The 7,947-nt window shown below is 43.6% G+C and overlaps 1 protein-coding gene across 2 annotated transcripts in view; it reads right to left on the bottom strand.

The window, feature by feature from the left end:
• The window catches only part of Csnk2a1 (casein kinase 2 alpha 1), a 49,622-nt gene extending 41,978 nt beyond the window's left edge, over positions 1-7,644 (bottom strand). For both annotated transcript variants that reach the window (XM_005363185.3, XM_013352245.2), the window contains exon 1: positions 7,487-7,644. The gene's annotated coding sequence lies outside the window, so the exon portion shown is untranslated. The remainder of the gene's footprint in view (positions 1-7,486) is intronic.
• Between the last annotated feature and the right edge of the window lie 303 nt (positions 7,645-7,947).

The raw sequence follows: 7,947 nt of genomic DNA, 5'->3' as shown, positions 1-7,947 counted from the left end.
AAAAAAAAAAACCAAAAAACAGTTAATATGTTGGGGACATTTTCTGAGCTAGGTACTGTCTTTCAACTAATACTCACAATGACTCAATGAAGAAGCAAGCAGAGAGAACTAACTATAGTCCCAGGTATTTTAGGGTTCTCAAGAATACAGGTTCAATGCCACGACTACAGTCTTGACCAGGATCCTTTTGACAACTCTAGAAGTCATCCTGGTTGCCCTTTAGAGGATAATTTTCCTTATTGCAAAGTCTAAAAACCAAACTTGAGCAGAGAATCTTAAAAGTCCATTATACCCTGAAATGTTGATTTGTCAACTGTATTTCAATGAAAGAAATGGTCTTACTTCCTTCATACTCTAATGTTTAGTTAGTCCAAATCTTCTGATTCCAACCTAAGGACAACTATTAAAAGAACAAAGTCAAACAGAGCACAGTGGACCCTACATGTAATACCAGTACTTGGAAGGCTGAGGCAAGGAATCACTGTAAGTTCTAGGAAAGTGTGGGCTACAAAACGAGATCCTTTCACCAAAAAAAAGAAAAAAAAAGAAAAAAACATTTTGTAGATATGATTGCTAAATCTAACCTCAAATGACAATGACAGACAGAAATAAGTAATATCTTTGAGTAAGCCGCACTGTAAGAGAATAGACACCACCAACGTCCCTGACGCTGCCACAGTGATTCAGCACTAGATCCAGCACTTTAGCAGGTTATCTAGGCTCTTCATATTGCATCTGAGGACAGGAACAAAATATTTAAACATTAAGGGCTTGAGAGATGTCTCGGCTGTTAAGAGCACTTAGGTTAAAAGAACTCCAGTTCAATTTTCGGTCCCTACATGGAAGCATACAACTTGAATTCTCTCCAGTTGCAGAGGAACGAATACCCTCTTTTGGTCCCTATGGACATTAGACATACATGCAGGCAACACACTCACACATATTTTAAATATCAAGCTCAAGGCATAAGTGCTACTCTATACATTATTCTAGGAATAATCTTTGCTGCTTTTGTTCTCTAGAAAACTACCTCAACATTCTGAAATAAACCTAGCAAAAGTCAGTGTAAAGTTTTCTATTGTTGCTGTAACAAATTACCAGAAACAAGAAAAAAAGCAACATAAATTACACCAGTTTCAGTAAATCAGAAGCAGAGTGGGCTTAATTGGATCTTGTTGATTTGCCAACTAAGTCAAACCCAAAGTATCAAGGAGCCATTTTTCTGGCTGGAAGCTCTGGGAGGAATCTGCTCCCTGCTCATTCAGGTTGTTGACTTAATTTCCTATGGTTGCTGGACTGGAGAACTGGCTCCTCTGATGGCTGGCTGTCAGCTGGAGCTCTCTTTGTTGCACAAAGCTGCTTGCTGTATTCATAGTTTCCCTGTTGCCAGCTCCCAGAATGGTAGGATGGAGTCTCTAACTCCACCCAAAGTTCTCTGCTTAAAAAAAAAAAAGAAAAATCTCACTATGTAGTCCTGGCTGACCTTAAATTCAGACTCACTTGTATCTGCTTTTGGAATACTGGGATTAAGGGCATGGACTGCCCCATCCAGAAGCAGGTTCTTTGCTTTTTAGGGAAAACGGTGCTTAGACTAAATCTCCAGAGGGGGAAAAAACAAAGAGTAATCCTTTGAGTCCCTTAAAATTCCCTACATCAGCAGTTCTCAACCTGTGGGTTGTATCCCCTTTGGGGATTGAACAACCCTTTCAGAGGAATCATGTATCACATATTTACATTATCATTCATAACAGTAGCAAATTTATAGCTATGAAGCAGCAATGAAATAATTTTATGGTTAGGGGTCACCACAACATGAGGAACTGTATTAAAGGGTTGCAGCATTAGGAAGACTGAAAACCACTGCCCTAAATAGTCTTTCTGCCACATAATATTCTAGGGATTAGGGTACCAACATTTTAGTGGGGTCATTGTCCACTATAGTCCATCCTACAGCCTCCAAAGATTTACATTCTCCCACAAAATACATTCATTCTATACCAAGTTAAAGTTCCCAAAGGTCTCCAACCACTATAGCATCAAGACAAAGTCCAAAAGTCTCATCTAATGCTTTCAGGTTAAAAAGAAAAACCTAAATCTCAGCTAGGAGTAGTGGCATACAACTGTAATGTCAGCATTTGGGAAGCAAAGACAAGAGAATAGTCAACAAATTCCTTCCAAGCCAGCCTGGTCTAGTGAGCTTCAGGTTAGGAAGGCATACATGGCAAAATCCTACCTCAAAACAAAATCAACAACAAAATATCATCATTTAATTTAGGTATAAGATGTTCTGGGCTACAATGTTAACTAAAACATTTGGAATACAAACATAAGAAATACACCCAAAGTGATGCCAAAGTCCACTCCATTTCTTGCCCAAAGAAAATTCTCTGTTGCTTTGTTTCAATCCTCTAGGCTCTTGGTCTTAAGAGACAAGGGTTTAAGCACGCTCACATCCCTCTATATGCAACAATCGTCCTTAATTTTTCCTACTTCTTTTTTCTTTTTTTAATTGATATTTATTGAGCTCTACATTTTTCTCTACTCCCCTCCCTGCCTCTCCTCTCCCCCCAGGTCCCCATGCTCCCAATTTACTCAGGAGATCTTGTCTTTTTTCTACTTCTCATGTAGATTAGATCTATGTAAGTCTCTCTTAGTGTCTCTGCTTTATGTTTAAAAACCACCTATGAGTGAGTACATGTGATAATTGTCTTTCTGTATCTGGGTTTTTTGCCAGAATTTTGAAGCTAAAAATACATCTTTTTTTTTTTTTTTTTCAAGACAGGGTTTCTCTGTGGCTTTGGAGCCTGTCCTGGAACTAGCTCTAGCTCTTGTAGACCAGGCTGGTCTCAAACTCACAGAGGTCCGCCTGCCTCTGCCTCCTAAGTGCTGGGATTAAAGGCATGTGTCACCACTGCCCGGCTAATTTTTTTTCTACTTCTTTCAATGGACTTTAGCATCGTTCCTTTGGGCATAAAGTTATCAAGAATGCAATGGTGCTTTCTTTAATTTCACGGGGGGGGGGGGTGGTCCACTCCCTTACAAAGATATTCACAATTAAAGCAAGATTCACCTTCATCATTTTGCTAGGACATCTAAGTTAAAAAACAAAACAAAAAACCACCTAAGTTTATTTGCAAATAAACTTACAAGCTCTGCCTTCCATGGCGCAAGATACAATTTCTGTTCTGTTTGCTGTAACATAACTCACTCCTATCTCAGTCTTCACTAGTAAAGTCATTAGCATCCCATTCCTACTAACAATCTGTTCTAGGTCTTTTCTACCACATTCTTCAAAATTCTTCCAGCCTCCACCCACTGGCACTTCTATGTTTAGGTTAACAGTACACCCTACTCCTGGTACCAAAATCTATTCTAGTGTTCTGCTACCATAGTACCATCAATGTAGTGACTTATATCACCACAAATTTATTATCTTAAGTTTTCTATGGGTTATAAATTGGGTGAGCCTGGCTAGTTTAGGGTCTCAAGGCCAAAATCAAGTTATCTACAAAACTGTTTTACTTGCTGAGAACTCTGGAGAGGAATCCACTTCTAAGTTCTTCCAGATATTGGCATTCAGTTCCTCATGGTTGTAAGACTGTGGTCTTCATTTCCTTGCTACCAGATACTAGAGGGTACCCACATGCCTTCTCATACTTTCTTTGCAGCCTTCTCTAAATGCACCTAACGGAGTCCCTCTCATGCTTTAAATCTGTCTGGCTGCCCCATCCACCAATCTAATCCAGATGAAAAGGTACTATGATTCTAAGTGCTCTGATTCTTAGTCAATCTGTGACTAAGCCAGGATCCAGGTTAATTTTCTATTTTAAGATTTTGGGGGCTGGAGAGATGGCTCAGTGGGTAAGGGGAAGTGCTGCTCTTCCAAGGGCCCCGAGTTTCATTCCTAGCACCCCCACCAGCACAGCTTACAACTGCCCATAACTACAACTCCAGGGACTCAACACCTTTTTTCTGGCCTCCATCAGAACCCACATACATATAATTTAAAATAAAATCTTTCAGAGAGTCTTAACATTAACTACACCTGCAAAGTTCTTTTCTACTACATAACAATGTATTTACAGACTGTGTAGATGGATACACACAGGTAAGGTATCATTTGCCCTATGTTTAGACATTAAATTCAATTTCTTTTCTTTCTTTCTTCTTTGTTTTGTTTTTCAAGACAGAATGATTTCTCTATGTAGCTCTGGCTGTCCTGGAACTCACTCTGTAGACCAGACAGGACTCAAATTCAGAGATCTGCCTGCCCCTGCCACCCAAGTGCTGGGATTAAAGGGGTGTACCACCACCTACCTGGCTTAAATCTATTTCTAAGAAAAGTCTTCTTGTCTTTAAATGACTGTAAGATGTAAAAATGTTATGGTCAGGCTGAGTTGGTGCTAAGGTGGTAAACAAAGACCTAAATTCAATCCTGAGCATCAACATAAAAAGTCAGGTACAGAAATCCTAGCATAGGTGGGAGGTAGGAACAAGAGCATCTCTGGTGCTGGCTGGACAGCTCGTTGAGCTAAATCATGGAATTCCAGATTTAGTGAGATATTGTCTCAGGAAAAGAAAATGAATGCTAAAATGCTGGGTGGTGGTTCACACCTTTAATACCAGTCTCAGGAAGCAGAGGCCAATGGATCTCTAAGTTCAAGGCCAGCCTAGTCTATAGCCAGAGTCACACAGAAAAGCCTTGTATCGAAAAACAAAAACCAAACAAATGAAAAAGTAAAATAAAATTAGGTAGAGGGGTTGAAGAGCTAGCCTAGTAGCTAAGAATGAGTATTGCTTAGCTGGGCAGTGGTACAGCACACCTTAAATCCTAGCACTTGGGAGGCAGAGGCAGGAGGATCTCTGTGAGTTCAAGGTCAGCCTGGTCTACAAGAGCTAGTTCCAGGACAGGCTCCAAAGCTACAGTGGAACCCCGTGTCGGAAAAAGGAAAAGAAAAAAAAAAATTTTTTTTAATGAATGAGATTTGGCCGGGCGGTGGTGGCGCACGCCTTTAATCCCAGCACTCGGGAGGCAGAGGCAGGCGGATCTCTGTGAGTTTGAGGCCAGCCTGGTCTACAAGAGCTAGTTCCAGGAACCAAAAACTACAGAGAAACCCTGCCTCGAAAAATCAAAAAAAAAAAAAAAATGAATGAGATTTGTTTTTGTAGAGGATGGAAGTTCAGTTCCCACCACCCATACTGGGCAACTCATAACTGCCTGTAATTCCAGCTCCAGAACTTCCAGCCCATTCTGGCCTCCTTGGCCACCTGCACTCATGTGCACACACATATCCCCACACAGACAAACAATTTTTTTTGTTTTTGTTTTTCTAGACAGGGCTTCTTTGTGTAGCCCTGACTGTCCTGGAGCTGGGTCTATAAACTAGGTTGGCCTCAAAATCAGATATCTGCCTGCCTCTGCCTCCTGAGTGCTGAGATTAAAGGTGTGAGCCACCACCACCACCCAATAGTCCAGACACAGATCTTTAAAACAAAACAAAACAAAACAAAACAAAACAAAACAAAGAAAAGGTTTAATAACTTAAAAAGGCAGAGAGCAACTGAGTAAGACACCTGGCCTCCATGTTCACCTACAGACAAAAAGCATACACATGAATGTTTACACACACACACATACGAAATGTTATGTTCAGAGACAAATCCAGTACCAAGAAGCTGGGTGTGGTAATCACACCTGTAATTCCTTATATTTGAAGGCTTAGGCAAGTGGACTCGAGATCATCCTGGGCTACAAAATACAAAAGCAAGCAAACAGTAACAGAGTGGATGAATCAAAACCTCATCATGGAAATGTTACTGCCTAGTTCAGTCAAGTCCCAACTTCCAGGTAATCCAGAAACTGGTCCATGATCTCCCTTCTTCCTTGAGTACTTGATTTTCTGTTCTTGTTTTCCATAAAAGCCAAAATAAAGCAGGTATGGTGTGCTTAGTTTGCGTCAAGGAAAAGCTGCCAAAGAGTAACCTAACTTTGCAACTATTAATAAAACCAATCTAAGTAAATATCCAACCCTTTCCTTCTTTCTTCAAGTTACACATCCTACTCCAATAACAAACTAAGGCCAAATATTTCAAAGTCAAGGAAGGACAAGCTTGCCCTGGTAGGACTGCAGCAGGTGAACTTTTCAAGACGACATATAGGGAAGAAGTTAGTGTCTGTCCTGGACTTTCAGCCTCAGGTCTACTAAGTAATTATAACCAGCTACAGAGATGATTGCTAAAGTGACGCCTAACAATAAGCTGTACCTAGATGGGAGGAATTCTGAACATATCAACTAGCCCCTTTAATAACAAGTCATATGGACTGAACACAATGTTTGCTACATAGTCTAGCAAATGCTTAATACAAACTACCTTAAGACACTCCTTAACACAAACTTATAAAGTTGTAAACTAGGAAATACAACCATTTAACAAGTAGAAAAACAATGCCTCCAGAGGTTAGGTCACACAGCTAAGTCAGTGGTTCTGATATTTGAGAACCTTAGGGAAGTTTTACTTCATTGTCACCGGCCTATATGGCCAGTTATTTGACGAAATGAGGTCTCCAAGTTTTGGGGGGGCAAAAAAAACCTTCCCTCCCTACTTTGGTTTTCATTTTTTTTTTCTCCCGTAGGCCCTTTCCAAAAAAATTCAACAGTTACAAGAGAAATCAGTTCCCCAAATAACCTGCCACCTTTTCAGAAGGCATTATTCCCCCACAACAGCAAAGGCAAGGCAGCAATTCTCCCAACTCTGACCCTGCTTCCCCAAAACAAACTCCAGAAGTTTCACCCATCACCGGCCTATTAATATAGATCTGTTCCAAAACTGCAAAAAATCAAAGAAACAAACTCGAAAGTACTCTTCTTTAAAAAGGTCATTAACACGTCTAAACTCTTAGCCAACTTTCTTCTTTCTTCCACTACCTCTCCTCCTCCACCCGGGCTTCCAAGGAGCCCTCAAGCCCAAATCCGCTCGGTCGGCCCCAATTTGCGCTTCCTCGCCCTTCCTCACCAGCACCCTCCACCTGGCACCGGGTCTGCAGGTAGGAAGTTCAGCCCCGCCCAGAGGAACCCCAGGAAGGGCCCTCTCCCCGCTGCCCCGCGCGGCGCAGGGATCCGTGCCACTCTGCCCAGCAGGCCCCGATCCCTCCGTGCGCCTCCCCAGCACCAGCGCGCGCCCCCCACCTCCAAGTTGTCCCTTAGTCTCCGCCCAGTCCAGCCTCCCTCCTGCAAGAAGCCGGAGTCTGACAGCCAGTTTCCCACCCTCGCACCGGCCGATCCCTCCGCCTCGCTCTGCGCCCTCCGGGACAGCGGCGAGCGTCCGGGATGGACTGCAGGGGCCTCGGCTGCTGTGTGCGGCGAGGGGGGCAGGGGAAGGCGACAGGCCGCCTGGGCGGAGAGCGTGCAGGACGACCTCGCCCTGCTGCCTGGGCCTGGGCTCACCGGCGCGCCCCGATGACCTCGGCCCGCGGCTCCCTAGTTACCTGCGGTGGAAGCAGCAGCGGCACTAGCCGCGCTCCCCTCTCCTCACACAGACAATATGGCGGCGGCGGAGGAGGAGACACACGGCTCGGCCGCCAGCCACAGGGACCAGAGCGAGGCTACAGCCTCCAATGCCGGAAGCGGAAGCCCCCTCCCAACCAGAGGCAAGGCGGAGCCGGAAAGGGCGGAGCCGCCCCGCCCTCGTAGGCTCCGTGCAGCCTTGCTGGCTAGTTCAGTGTCATCTGAGAGCGTTCGGGGTGAGCCTGTGGAGCTGATTTGGAATTCTGATCGTAAAACTTAATAGTGCGAATTCTAACAGAGAGGTGCATTTTAGTTAGAACCTGTAATAGGTGGCTAGACAAACTATGAGCGTCCCATCAAGCATACAAACGGTTGGATTGACCCAGCCGAAGATGGCGTTATGCTAGGTTTCCCGCACTACGCCTAGCGAGAGAGCCACTAG

This window comes from Microtus ochrogaster, linkage group LG8 (genome assembly GCF_000317375.1).
Source record: "Microtus ochrogaster isolate Prairie Vole_2 linkage group LG8, MicOch1.0, whole genome shotgun sequence".
Classification (NCBI taxonomy): Eukaryota; Metazoa; Chordata; class Mammalia; order Rodentia; family Cricetidae; genus Microtus; species Microtus ochrogaster.
This window is presented reverse-complemented; position numbering and strand designations above follow the sequence as displayed.